The sequence below is a fragment of the Canis lupus genome, chromosome 10 (assembly GCF_003254725.2).
Source record: "Canis lupus dingo isolate Sandy chromosome 10, ASM325472v2, whole genome shotgun sequence".
Classification (NCBI taxonomy): domain Eukaryota; kingdom Metazoa; phylum Chordata; class Mammalia; order Carnivora; family Canidae; genus Canis; species Canis lupus.
In genome coordinates, this window is record NC_064252.1 from 14,784,206 (window position 1) to 14,798,018 (window position 13,813).

Genomic DNA, 13,813 nt, shown 5'->3' on the forward strand with positions numbered 1-13,813 from the left:
GTCATGGAGTATCTAGATAAAACTCAAAATATTAAGGGGCACTAAATGCAAAAAGCAGGTAAATTTCATTGACTGATATGACATTGGACCTGCATGTTAGGAGTTTTCTGCTAAAGGGACTTGGGTCAGCCATGTCTTTAAATTAAACTTGTGCTTGAATAGGCTTTGGAAAGCACGACAAATAATTATACAGGGGCAAATCGATGTATGCATATCAACAGATCGTCTCTTCTGATTCTTTCTAATTCCTGTGCCAGATAAACATATTTGTTTGGCATGCAGCAAGGGATTTATGACATTTAAGGAAAGCCTGATCCATAGTATGAAAGCCAGAGAGTTGTTTGTTTAAAGGCTTTATGGCTACAGAAATAAGCATCAACAAACAAACAAAAAAAGGAAGAATATTTTGCATATCTTGCAAATATCATCGGAGGCAACAATAATAATGCATTTATCCATTACGTTGCTTACGTGTTTCTGCTTTCTATTCCCCCTTCACTGAAGCAACTGGAAGACTCAAGATGCTTTTAGAAACAAGGGAAGGGAAAGTAAAAAAAAAGCCTTGGAGAGCATTAAAAGGTCCAAAATGGAAAGAAACCCTGTCAAGAGAGATTTTTGTTTGTTTTAGGAGAGTAAAAGGAGTTAGTCACAACTTCAGTACAGTGTGTGCAGTACTTGGAAGTTCTAAGCACCTACATGGGAGCTGTGGCCTACAGCTCCCTAAAGCTCCTTCCCCTGTCCTGGGCTTGCCTCCCAATAATCAAGTCCCCATGGTGGAAATCTGATCTGACTGCGAGAGCATCCTCGTTTTCCTCACACACAGTCGCGTTAGAGGTACCAGATAGCAAACCACGGTCTGGCACGTATTTACTATGGGCAGTTGTGGTTTGATGTTGAAATCATACACCACTCACACCACTGCGGGATCCAATAGGACAAATACAGATAAACGTTGTGAAATATTACGTGTGAGATGTTGACTGCCAATCATGTATGTGCTAGTTAAGGTCCATCAAAAACAAACAAAAAAATAGGTCGTACTTCAGTTTAAATTTAAACAAAATTGTGTTTAAATGCATCTCTTTCTAAGGCGTTCTTGGGAGAGCAACATGTCCTTACACAGAGTGCTGACCATGCCAGGCGTAGTTCTAGAAGATAAGCTACCATGGACATTGTGTTCTATTACTAAGTATGTCTTAAAACAAAATCATTGTCATTTTTTTCCCCAATGAATTCTGTTATAATGGGTGTAGCACGTGTCGTTTAACAACTTTCCCCTCTCTCAGGCAGTTAGATATGTGGTTTCTGATTTTATCATGCTGTAACAATGCCATTTTGAGTATTCTCAGAAGGAAAAACATGCCATTTTTTTGTTGTTTTCCCTGGGGGCACAGTGAGGGGAGGATTCTAGAAATGAATTTGCTATAGCAAATGTATTATAATATTTTCATTCATGATCTTTTACCCCATGTTTAGCCACAGGACTGATGGTGTTACATCCTATGTATGTCTAATGAAGGATCTCTCTGGGGGAAAAAAAAAGAAAGAAAGGAAAGAAGAAAGAAAGAAAAAAGAAGAAAGAAAGAAAGAAAGAAAGAAAGAAAGAAAGAAAGAAAGAAAGAAAGAGAGAAAGAGAGAAAGAGAGAGAGAGAAAGAAGAAAGAAAGAAGAAAGAAAGAAAGAAAGAAAGAAAGAAAGAAAGAGAGAAAAGAAGCATGTTAAAAAGAGACAAAAGGCCCCAAATGGAGTCTTATGCCTCAAACAATGCATTCTTTGCCAATACATTTTTTTTTCTGTCTCCTTACCACTAAAAAAACAAAACAAAACAAAACAAAAAAACCCCACCACTTTCCTTTTCTACAGCGGGTGGAGCTCTTTTCCATTTCCTGGGTGGGAGGTTGCCTGATTCAGGAGTCTGTGAAAAATGATATTTTGATCTCTAAATTTACTCAGATATTTTGTTTGTTTAACAAACTTTCCGTTCTACTCCCCCCAGACCTACTAGAATGGTTTACCCACAAACAGTCTGCTGAGTGAAGTGGCAAAATAAATCGAGTTCTAGTTGGGTCATTATGTTCAATGTTTCTCCTTTCCTACCCACTACCTTGAGTATCAGTCTAATTTCCCATGTATGTGCCAGTCTTCCCTGCTGAAAGATAAAATCTTTTTTCTTCCCTGAGTGTTTTCATTCACCTTCATTTTCTTTTCAGCTTCTAGTTCAGTGTTTTGAAAATTCTAAATGTTCAGCAAATCTTTACTGAATAAAAAAATTAGCTATCAAAATATATATCCTAATATATGTACAAATACTAATAAATATGTTTATATACATGTAGACGTAAATTTACATAAATAAATTTACATAAAACTTTATGTATATACAAGTATTTATATACAATTTAATATAAGACTAGAATATTTCCTTTCCAAGTCACATAGAAATATTTTAGACAGTTATTGAGTTTCAAATCTCAGAAGCCTGAACAGAAATGACATTTTTTGTTTTAGGGGATTCTTTTTGTATTTGCAGAGACAACCAATCTTAGATATTTATATCTGCAAAAGAGCCAAGTTTAGATAAAGAGAAATGAAAAACAGAGTATTGCACTAGATAAAATAAGTTAGATCAAAACGATCTCACTGGAAGTATAACGGAAACGTGTTCATGCCAAACAGCCAACAGAGGTTTTTGCCTCCTTGTAAAGTTTTCTGGCTCTGCACACCTGGATGGAACCTGATAGTAACTTCCTGGCATCATCTTCTGGGGTTACTCAGAGTTGAGCTGTGATTTTTCTACTATTACAGCTGATGGTTGACAGCTAATCCTAATGGAAAAGCCATGGCACATTTGCTAATCCTAACAGAGAAGCTAACCACTTTCACTTTCAATCTGAAAATCCAAAATCAGATGAGTTTTTTAAAAACAAGATGCCACTCTAAATTCTATCGCAGTAAATACAAGATTGTGTATGTTTATCTATATACATAAATATTTCAAGTCTCTTGCTGTTTTTAAAAATGTATTTGAAATCACTTTCCCCGCGTTATAAAAAAGATAACCATTTTTACAAATCTATTTAAAGGTCCCACAAAATTTATCACACACTATTAAAGAAATGACAGCTATTTCTTTACCGCGGACTAACCACTTTATTCTCTTTTTTCTTAAATTTTTAAATTGTGATGTTTACAATTTTTAGAACAAATGTGAGTTCCTATATTGCTTTCAAAATTTTGTTTCTGAAACAAGGTAGTATATAAGGAATCATATAGCTAATTTATATTAATTATTCAAAGAAAGTTATTCACAACTAAGATTTGTACAATATTTTACACATTAGAAAATATTTTATCATACATCTCTTAGAGCAATCTACAAATGAGGAATATTTTGTTAGAATATACATTTTGGCAATGCAGATAAAATCATCTACATGTGAGAAAGTTGGGCCAATGGGGTAGATTTTGTGGAAATGACTCATACTGGATCACTAGACTAATTGTTAAGTTTTCAAAAATTTTACTTCCTAATTGACAGCATGTATAGCTAAGAATGGCCCATGGAAATTGGCAAAAGTAGATCTACTCCACCCCAATGCATATTATTTTAAACATTTACCGGTATATCACTGGGCCAGACTATGTTCTACAATGTCTGTTATTAACAAAATTCTAAAATTGCTTTACTTCCCATTCTTCTCGGGTGCAAAATGGAACCCATAACAATCTGTTTATGAAATATTGACTATCTGAGAAAAAATAGTGGAGTTAACATTACGGTACTAGATTATTTATTTTAAAATAGTCATTTCTATGACATTTTTATTTCTTATACTAATGGGGAATATGTTTTAAAGGTACTACAAGTATAAACAATAATGTAGACAAGATAGAGCTAAATTGATATATTACTCATTGGAATCTCAGGTACAACATAATGAGGGAAAATGTTGAATTCAATTAAGGTATATATTTGAAGAGAAAAACTAAAATTATACGTTTTAAGTATGTGGCACAGTTTTTTCTTACATCCAAAAATATACAAATATTAAAGAACTAAATAAATGGAGATATATTCCATGTTCATGGACCAGACTCAACATTGTCAGGATGTCAGTTTTTCCTAAGATGATTTATAGATTCAATGCAATCTCAGTCAAAATTCCAGCAAGTTATATTGTGGGTCTTGACAAACAGATTCTAAAGTCCAGATGGAGAGATGGAAGTTCCAGAATAGCCCGCACAATGTTTAAGGAGAAGAACAAAGTTAGAGGTGTGATGTTACCTGACTTTAAGACTTACAATAAAGCTACTGTAATCAAGAAAGTGTGGTGTTGGCAAAAGAAATGACAAATAGATTCATGGCACAGATTAGAGAGCCTAGTTATAGACCAGATAAAAATAGTCAATGCATCTTTGATGAATACAATGGAGTCACGATAGTCTTTTCAACAAACAGTGCTAGAACAACTGTTCATCCACATGCAGAAAAAAAAAAAAAAAAAAAGGATCTAGACACAGACCTTAACCCTTTACAAAAACTAATTCAAAATGGATCATGGACCAAAATGAAAAATATAAAACTATAGAATTCTGTTTTGTGTTGGTTCTCAGCCTTTCCATAGAGATGCTATCAATTAAATATTCCTGGAGGCATTCACCTGGGCCACCACAAACATTTCCCTTTTTGGAACCAAGGTTGTGGCTGCACCACCCCTTATGATGCTTATTATGATTACAAGGCACCTTCAACAATAACGATTAGGAAACTTTGAGAAAAAAAAAACACAACAAAAATTGAATAAATAAAAGGATTACTCACAAACCCTGGAGGTATGTGTCATACCTCAGACCACTGGTGAGGTTGCGGGTAAAAAGAGATACAGAAACAATGTGGGGCTGGGGTTCTGGTTTTGTTGAGGTTGAAGGTGGGATGATGATAAGGGTTTTGTAAATTCACTCTTTGTTGGTGGATTTAAAACATAAAGGCAGGAATTAAAGCTGAAAAGGGAACAATAAACTACAAAATGTCAGCTACCTAAGCCAACCAGACATTTCTAAAATGAAGGGAACTTCAGGGGTGGGATGGTCTAACTCTATCCAGTCTTGTGACTAGCAATGTGTTTATTCAAGATAGCTGTCTTTGAAATGGATGCCTTGAGTCAGATACTTCAATAACAATAGAAACACAATAAAACAAAAAATAAGCAAATTAAAAAAAAATCCAAAAAACAAGTGTGTGGAGCTTATACTACAAACTCCTAGCAGATAACATAGGAGAAAACCTAGATGATCTTTGTTATGGCAATAATTTTTAAATCAATATTAAGAGCACAATCTTGATAGAATTATCAATTCTGATAGAATTGATAAATTGAACTTTACTGAAATTAAATACTTCCGCTCTGTGAAAGATGGTCAAGACAATAAGACAAGCCACAGAGTGGGAAAAAATATTCACAAAAGACCATAGCTGATAAAGGACTGTTATCCAAAGTATCCAAAAAAAAGAAAAAAAGAAAAAAAAAACTCATAAAACTTGATACTAAAAGAATAAGCAGTCTGATTGAAGAAATGGGCAAAAGACCTTGAGAGATAGCTCACCAAAGCTGACACACAGTTGGCAAATAAGTAAATGGAAAGCGGTACCACATCATATATTAACAGGGAAATGTAATTTTCAATGACAATGAAATACCACTACACACCTATCAAATGACCAAAATCTGGAGTACTGACAAAACCAAATGCTGGCAAGGATGTGAAATAGCAAGACATTTCATTCATTGCTGGTGGAAATGCAAAATGGTACATCTACTTTGGAAGACGGTTTGGCAATTTGTTACAAAATGAAACATACTCTTACCATTCAACTCATTGATCATACTCCTTAGTATTTACCCAAAGGAGTTGAAAACTTATGTCCCTGCAAAAACTGTCACGGGATGTTTATAGTAGCTTTTTTTTCGTAATTGCCAAAACTTGAAGAAGCAATCCAGATGGGGTTCATGTGAGTGAGTGAAGACGCTGTGGTACATCCAGACAATGGGATATTATTCAGTACTAACAGGAAATTAGCTATCGAGCCATGAAAAGAGAGGGAGGAAACTTAAATGAATATTATTAAGTAAAAAAAAGCTAATATTAAAAGGTTACATACTATATAATTCCAATTATTTTGGAAAAAGAAGAAACTGTGGAGGAAGCAAAAAGATGAGTGGGTGTCAATGACTAGTGGTAGGAGGGAGAAATAGCAGAGCACAGAGATGTTTTAGGGCAGGGAACATATCCTATAGTACAGTGTAATGGAGGATACATGTCCTTGTACAGCTGTCCAGGCTCCTACGATGTGCAGACTATGGACTTTGGATGATTATGATACATCAGTGTAGGCTTTACCACTTGGAATAGAAGTACTGCTTTGGTGTGGAATATTGTTAGTGGGGATGGCTGGGAGTATGGAGAAAATCTCTGCTCATTCCCTAAGTTTTGCTGTGACTCTTTTCTAAAGAAATGAATGATCATTTAAGAAAAAAAAAAAGATAGAAATTGACCTCAATTGAGCCATATCCTATAATGTCCAGGATCCAAATGCCTTGAAGAAAAATTCTAAACAGAATTTAAAAATCCACATAACATTTCTGCCTTAAACCCAGTGGGGTCCCTAATCTGTACCTTCATTTTAGAGGGTCCTGTCCTGCCTCACTCCAACTCTGAGTCTGTCCATAGCATAAGGAACTTGAAGATCAAGAGCTTGTGTTCACTTGGAACATGCATTCTTGTTCCTAGATGTCACCTTGGGTAGGAAAGCCCCAGAATTTGTGGACATTCATGGTGGGGAGAAATAGAGGCCGCTAGTCAAGGGGAAGAAAAGACAGAGGATGTTTCACCTGGAACCTAATGTAGGTAGAAGCCCAGAGTTGCCATTTTTTGAAAGGCCAGATTCTGGCACGGGACTCCGAAGACTAGACCACTAAACGTGGTCTTCTGGAGCATTATGAAAGTACACGTGGCAAATAGGAAGATAGAGCGTCTCTTATTTAATAGTTTTTCAGTTTGAGTTATAACTTTTTAACATTTAGACTTACAGTTTGTTGGACTCAATTTTCATTTTTGTTCTTGGCTGCGAAGATGTTTGGGGTGGCCTTGCCTCGAGCGTTGGTAAGGATATTTTTCATTCTCTCCAAGTTTTCCTTAAATGCAGGCCTGTGGGAAGAAATGAGCACGTATTATTGTATTGAATCTCCTTGTTCAATAGGTTGAAAAACTCCTTACCGGCCCTTTCACACAACTCTACTGTGTGGCGCCGTCTGTATCATTGGAATCTGTTGGGCAGTGCAAAGGGTGAAACTAGAGTGTGTGCAAGGGTCCCGACTGCCTCACAAGCTACAGTCTAGTATCATAAATGTGCTTAACTTCTGATCTCTGGAATTTGTTATTTGTGTCATACAAATACAAAATTCAAATGTAGACAATCTATTATTATATTATTATATTATTATTGTGTGTGCTTCAGTTTGGGATGCTCATACTTTTCGAAAGTAAAAAATAAAAGCAGGAAATAATCCAAGGGATGATCCAAATTTCTTAGATTCAGAGCATTTCACATGTTTTGTGTGTGGATTGTATTGGTTCACACACTTTGTACCTGCTTCTAGGTATTATTTTCTTACACAATTGTAGGGTTTGGGCATGAATGCATTTACTAAAATTACCATCCTTTACTGTTGCATTAGCTTCACAACTACAATGTTCACTGAAAAAAACACTGGTATGGAAGTCTAATATTTAGGGAAAAGAAAATCCCTCAACAAGATGAAATAAGTGTTCAAGATAATAATGTGGGGTTCAAATTGGTCCTCTATTAGGTAAATGTCCTCCAGAGTCACAGGTATACGTTAAGTTTAAAATATTAATGTCAGGGTGCCTAAGTAGCTCAGTCGGTTAAGCATCTGTCTTTGGCTCTGGTCGTGACTCCGGGTCCTAAGATCTAATCCCTACATTAAATAATAATCTTATTAAAAATGTAGAATTTAGAAAGATTTAAATAGAAATAGTTCTTGAATATAAAACCAAAATTTTTCCCCTTAGATCCTCCCAAAAGGATAACTAAAAGTAGGTAGCTCACTTAGTGTGGTGTGCAATGCCACCATTGCTGCCAATGCCCAGAACCACTGCGCTGTCAATCACGTCACTGCTCAATTTTATGTTCTGAGCAGCCCAACTTGATGCTTTTCGCTTTTCCTCAAAACAAATAATTATTTTGCACATATTGTATATTTATTTTTATTTACCCTTTATTTATCTATTCATTTACTTACACGTATTTCCCTCTATCTTTCCCCTCCTTTTTTAAAATATTTTATTTAGTTATTTGAGAGAAGGAGAGCACAAGCAGGGGGAGGGACAGGGAGAGGGGGATGGAGAAGCAGGCTCCCTGCTGACCGAGGAGCCTGATATGGGGCTGGACCCCAGGACCTGGGGCCATGACCTTAGCTGAAGACAGATGCTTAACTGAAGGAGCCACCCAGGCACTTTTTTTTTTTTTTTTTTGTAATTTATGTAACACTACAGTTCCTCTTGCAGTATTTTTCCAAGAAGAAGGGGAATTCATTAACATACTGCCATATTGTCATTTTCATAGAAACAAACAGGGCCCACTGGTGATGGTTGATCATGTATTTGTTTATGAATTAATTTCTTCAATGTCCTCACATGGGTAGCTTAGTACACCTACCTCTCTTTAAGAGGTGTCCCTTTGAGTATTTTTGGTGTTCAGACCTTATAATGACCTGAAATAGCTCAAGAAAGCAATCAAAGGTGGTGGATATTGCTATTCTCACGGATCAAATTTATCAGTAGAGTTGCTATGAGATTAATATAAATACATCCTTAAAATGTGTGGCCACTTGGATATAAATTACCGCTAATTCTTTATAATGCTGAAATATGTTAAGTGCTTTATTTAATTTAGTTAAGATGGGAAATATCTTAACAGTGTAATGGTTTTAAAAATGACCTGTGGGATGATAATGGCAATTATGCCAAAGCTGAGGATGCACAACGGATCTAAGCTATACAGTCACTCCCTTGGTGGATCCTTTAAGTACATAACAACTTACCGTATGTTACTCTACCAAGGAAATGACAGGAATGACATTTTAATATTTGATTCTAATATGATACAGTCTTGTTTATAAAAAGCTATATTTTGATCTCAAGTAATATTTGATTTAATAAGTGAGTTAACTGTGCAGGTTAATATACATATTGCACAAGGGCATGCTAATGCAATTAAAAATTAGCTCAGGCAAAAATTATCATGAAAGATTTATAGAGTGCTAACAGCAAAGATTATTTCTGTATTTACTATGCCTAACCATTGGCTCTTCAAAGACATGTATCATATCCATGTTCTTTTGTGACTTAACTCTTTCTTGGTAATCAAATATTATTTGAATTCGAAGGTAAGTCTGCATTTTGAGAAAAAAAAAAAAGGTTCTGAGTCAACACTTACTGAGGCCACAGTGGTTAACTTTCATATCATTATTTAAAGTTTAAGAAAAAAGAAGTTAAGGTTTTTTGGAGACACTCATTTGTGAGTGTGCTCAGGTTACCATGTCCTGCCATTAACTCGATGACTAGATTATTCTTTTTCATAAGGAAAGGTTGTATACATTTTTCTCTCTTTCTCTCCCTTTTATTTGCTCTCAGATAGTTTTCCTCATCAAAAGCTTCACGACCGTTCACTCTTTTGCCAAATTATATTTATATTTTAAATAAGTGGGCATAGTGTTCTTCTGAAAGCTATACCAAGGCTGAATTGAAAATGATCTTTGTTTAGTCGTCTATTGAGAAAAGTACATATGGTTATACTGTTATTTGACAATCTCTGGGTTCATACTCCTATATTTTTGTGAATAATGGAACTTTTAAGATGGCTATTATCTTTCTTTTCAATCTTATCAAATGTGTTCAGTTATTATATGCTTGTCATTGACACGTTTCATTATTGTCACACGACGAAAAATAAAACAGATGTATGTCTCATGTTCACTATTAGCTTATTTTTAATAAAAGGTAAAGTTGGTTTCAATTTAGGATGCATAATGATCAACCGGTGTTTGGGTTTTTTGTGGGGTTTTTTTGGTGAGATGTTTTTGTGGTTGTTTTGTTTTGTTGCTTTTGTTTGTTTGGATTAGCTGGCAAGCAGATCTAATTTATTAGCTGTTGAGTGAAACTCAAGATGTGCGTTTTACTAAGCCCTTCATGTGGTTCTGATAAATATAATTTCTATAGCGTCTGGGACAAAATAAGGTCAAGCAATAAAATATGACCTTTGGGATCAAAAAGCAAACAAACACCTATTTGTTCTCTGATATCACTCTTTGATCATAGACTTTAATTATAATCATCATCATCATCATCGTCATCATCATCATCATCAGCTAGGAGTCCTCTGTTGTCGTTGCAGATCATCACTGCTCATAAGTCATCTCCTGCGCATTTATCTGCTTCATTCTGCTCTCCCTGAGGCAACAGGTTAGGTAACTCTGGGTGAACATTCTCAGCACCTTTAAGTTCCCCACCCCATCTTCTTAATTCGGGAAGGGTCCCCAAATGAGACAATAGGTTTGATTGGAAGGATGTAGCCTAAATCATAGTTTTGAATCTTGGCCTCCTAGGTCTGACCAGGAAAGGCTCGGAGTGAAAATCTTGTCTCCTGCTGTTTAGGATTTGGAAACATTGACTTTTCCATCACCCTCGGTCTCCGGACTCTCAGTAATTTAGATTACAGACCACAGGCAGAGACACCCCCCCCTTTCACCTTTGCTTGCAAACTGGCAGATCTTGCCTGGGCTTATCTCTCTCTTACAGAATTTTGCTAAAAGTAGCAGAAACAGTCAGAATTCTGTGGATTTCCATCCTCCCCACTACGAAGCACAAATTCAGCAGCATTTCGTGTGACTCCCAGTTATTCCAGGTCCTAGTTTATGAAATAGCTTTCCTTAAGACAACAAGTGTCGGAAGCCCACCAGCACACAGCACATCCTTTCTTCCGCCTGCCAGCCACATACCAGGGCGATGATACATATTTTTAATTTTTACTGCTGCAAAGCCCCACTTCTAGGAAGCAATTTCTGCATCAGTGTCCGGGCGACAATGGCTGGAACGAGGGATCCCATGCATGCGGCTTGAATGACATGGGAGTCTACTTCACACCTAATGGTACAGGAGAGACCCTCCCCAGGCTGGGGAAACTGACCCCCCGAGACCTCATGTGGGCATCCAGTTCCCTTCAGCTGGCTCTGTCGTCTCCAGGTGCCCTTCCTCGAGCATGCCAACATTGCTGACTAGCATCCGTACCTCCTTGAGACCAGAAGCAGGTAAGGAAATCCGCAGTTGACGCCTCTACCTTCTAGATGCTCTCTAGGTGGCCTGCATATACCCCTGGCTCAGAGGGAGAACTTGGATGCACCTGCACCAAAAGAGGCTAAGAAACAAATCCTGCTTGTTTATTGTGTTGTAACTAAAACTTGGGAGTCCCATTATTAAATGGAATAAGAGAGAAGTCAAGGTAGGAGCACAATTAGCGCTCAATGTCACAAAATGGTACTTGCAAAGGAATAAGGAGAAAATTGAATGAAAATGTGCATTTGAAAAAATAAAAAAGAAAATGTGCATTTGCTCTGCATGAGCTAGTTTGTTTGTTTGTTTGTTTGTTTTCCTCTAGATTATACTGACCATTATTGGTGAAATACTCTTCTCAGATCCATTTCATTGTGCTGGTCTCCTCCTACAGAACCTACAGCTTGGCTTTAGTATTTCCTGTTCTAGCAAATGCAAGCCTTCTGAGCGGCTTTCCAGCTCCCCAGTGACGGCTTCAACTCCTTGTCTATACTCATCTCTGGAGTAATTTTACTCAGCTCTTAGTAACACTCCCTTGTTCCTCCCTTTGTGCTTTTTGTCATGGAATTTTACCCCTGATGTCACCACTCATTTATCTTCATCATCTTCAAAAGCTGATTTGAAATTTTCCTTCTCCATAAAGTACCTGATTAACCCTGCATAATTTGCCATTTCTTACATCATCACTTTTTACTATGTTAATTTGCACTTATGAAGATGTTACCTTTTGTAATTTTAACACATTCCACATTCTTATGCCGTCTTCCAACTAGACTACACACTTTTCCAAAACAGAAAAAAAAGTGCTTCTTAACTACACACAATAATAATATAGTGTAAATGTTCCTTGCTAAAAAAGCAACCCTCTTATGAGAGAAATTTTTGGGAAAAAGTAGTATTCGAAGATGAAAATGTCCTTTCTATAGCTGCCACTTAACTGGCTGTGTGATCTTGGGCAGGTAACCCATATCCTTTGTATTGTTGTTGTTGTGCCAAAAATGAAGTCCATAGTTTTATCAGCAGAGAAGTTCTTTATGACTAAGCTTGGGGACTGTAGCATATCATTTATTCAGTTTTATTATTTAGAATATCTAACATGTAGTATATTAATAATACCCTTTTTCTATGTAAAAGTTCTTATCATTTGTAACTATTTTACATGATTTTTGTCTGTTATATCAGGCAACACTGCTAAGCACATAATGAATACTACCATCAGTATATTGACTTCTAATGATAATGCTCAACTGCTTTCTCTATGGACCTCTAGGGTCATAGGAAAAAAAAAAAAAGAAAATTCATATATTAGATCTTTTAAAAAAATAAACTTACTATTTATCTTACTAAATTAAAAAAAAATGATTAAACCAATAGATCAATACACTGTGACCTAAGGTCCAACAATCTCAGAATTTGAAGCCAGAAGTGAACCAATTCCAGACAGTTGATACTGACTTAGCACATTTATGCAGAAGAATTAATGTAAAATAATATCTTAGGGTTATTTGATCTCTAATGTCCCTTCCAGCAATAACACTTCATGTTTCATACTGCAAAATATTAAAGTTTCTCTACATTTCCAAGTATTGGTACAACATATTCCCATTATCATTTTTCTAGTAGATTAACCTAAACCTATCATATCAAGAACTATACATGAACTTTTTATTTTATTTTATTTTATTTTTATTTTTATTTTTTTTTTACATGAACTTTTTAAATTCAATATCTCTTAAGTTACAGATAATACTTCTCGCAGACATCAAAATCATACAAATTTGGATCCTAGTGAGACTATCTAGAAATGCTAAAAATAACTAGTCATTCTAATAATAAGGCTGGATACTTCTTTTGGCTTCATATGATAGGGATTTTATTTTCTATTTTAATACCCTGAATGCACAATGGTTCTTTATGCACAATAGCATCTGTATAATGAGCTGATAACAATATAACATTTGTAAAATGAGATAATAAGAAATAATATTTGCTTCTTCTCTCCTACTTATTTTTTGTGTCTTATTCAATCAGAAACCAAATTTATGTGTCTTACATACATATTCTCAGAGTTTCTACATTGTTCTATCAAAATTCTTTTTGACTAATCCCAACTAAAAAAAGTTGGCCTTTTTTTGAACATTCAAAATTTGTATCTGTACAAAGGCAAACATAAATTATTTTAGTCTATTCATCTCAAGACATTCGAGATGGTCAAATAGTTGCTAATATTAATCCACCCAACACTAACCTAATTCATGGGATATGGCCTATACTTTATTGCAAGCCTGGTCCTTCATCCCTCTGGCCTACATATTTTTATTAAATTAGTCAGAATTGGATTTGTGACCTATAATGAAAGAACCTAAATTAATCCAATATTATTTTTATTACTTTCAAATAGGAGG